Below are 2,081 nucleotides of genomic sequence, written 5' to 3'. Positions count from 1 at the left end.
CATGTATGTGTGTTGGCTATTCTTGATCACATCAGATGCCTGCAATGCTCTATCTGATCATTTAGCATGACTACATGGTATCTCCCCCTTGTAAAATCCTACCCTCTCTTGTAGATCCTCCACCTTCCCCCTCAACTATCTCAACTCATCCAGCCCTTCGCCCATCTCCATTTGTACCCTAAGGGTTGCCACCTCTACCACCATCATGTCCCTCTCTACTAGTAACCCATTCACTCTACCCTAGAGTTTGTCTCTCTCAACCTCCATCATCTCTAACCTCCCCTCCAGGTGCCCAAAATCTAGTTGCATTCCCCCCAACTCAATATCTTCTCTGTCTAACTATCCCTAGCTTGCATCTCACTCCCTCCAGAATTGCTCTCTCTCTCTCTCTCTCTCTCTCTCTCTCTCTCTCTCTCTCCCCTAAGTTGATCACTCTCCCACTACATATCCCAAAGCAGCCAACTCATAGCCTTATGTACCTACTATAGGGAGGCATACCTCTCCACCAATCCATCATCTCCTCCTCTATATGATGGCCCTCCTCCTCCTCCCCCTCCAACTAGTCCTTGGTCCCCTCTCCTCCTACAACCTCTCCTCCGCATGTCCCCTCTTGTCCTCCTCTTGCTCCCACCATCTCCTCTGTTGTGGTTCCTCCCCTACACTACCACCTCCACTCGTTATCTCAACCCCCTTGCCTCAAATCTCCCCCTCCTCACCACTCATGAAATCTCCCCTACTACCACTACCACCCTCATCACCTATGCACTCCCCATATGCCTTGGTCTCTAAAATTGGACCTAGTATTCCTATGTGGATCCAACATCTTTTGGCCCCCCAAACCAATCCTAATCTAGTGGTGTAAATTCCTTCCATGCCTAGAACAACCCCTCCCTCTATAATGGTAACTCAAACAAGGTCACTAACTCCCTCATCACCCGTTGGTACCACACTAGCTCCCCTTACACATCTTGTGGGCATCCAAATTATTGTAGCACTGTGTCATGCCAATACTAATCAACAATGTAATCCCACCACACAAAAACAAAGCATGATGAGATTATATATGGCAACTACTACCTCTCCTCTTTCCATGGTGTGAGACCTAGGTATGGTCTCTAGATCACTAACATGATCTCATCAATTTACACCCTTTAGTAATCCACCTCCTCTGAAGGGTGGTAAGTCAATTGATTTCCCTAGCTATAAACCACAAGCTCCTCTAGCTACTTGTCTCTTTGTCAAATTATTCTAAACAAAATAATGTGCTCCCATGCCCACACTTGTAACAATGTCAGGAAGTCCAGAATCCTCCCTTAGTGGTGCCTTGCACCTTTGTATACAATTTGATGGTCCTTTTAGAGCTCTGCTAGCATCAATGATCCCCATGTTATTGGGAATCCCTCATCCATGATCCAAATGATGGTTGGGATCAATGCCAAGGTCACTCCAGTCTTGCTTGTGTCTGGGGCAATATACCTCAAAACTAATCCACAAACATAGAAACAAATTCATCTTTCTAGTGCCACCCAATCCAAATACTTATTGAAACTAAACTTCCCACTTAAAATCTTGAATTGGACTCTAGGTCCCACCAATCTCCTCATTGACCTCTCTCCTCTCACTCCCCTTGCATCCATTATAGGCATTTCTCACTCCGATAATCAGAATATCCTATACACATCCTTGAGTGTCAATGTCATCTCTCATGTTGGTAGATGGAATGTCCCTGTCTCACTGTATCATTTTTTGCATAGAATTGTCACCATTGTTATGTAGGTTTGGGTATAAGGAAATCTTGCCAAATACCCTAGCTTGATCATGTCAATCCTTTCCTAGTCCATTGAAATGAACTATCCTCCTTCTCATATTAATCTCGTGACATCAATATATCCAATGAACATTGCATCCACAAATACAAAACACTCGATCATGTCAATTCTATATCCACTCTGCCTCTTTAAACCTTCCCCCCACCCCATTCACCCCCAACTACCCCTCTTCCCTTCCTCACAAACCTGTGCACAGGATTATGTTCCTGGGACCCATTCTTGACCCCAATTTTCTCGCAATTGTAGACTGCA

The sequence above is a fragment of the Cupressus sempervirens genome, chromosome 8 (genome assembly GCF_028749045.1).
Source record: "Cupressus sempervirens isolate cs-2001-9-10 chromosome 8, ASM2874904v1, whole genome shotgun sequence".
In the NCBI taxonomy this organism is placed as follows: domain Eukaryota; kingdom Viridiplantae; phylum Streptophyta; class Pinopsida; order Cupressales; family Cupressaceae; genus Cupressus; species Cupressus sempervirens.
This window is presented reverse-complemented; position numbering follows the sequence as displayed.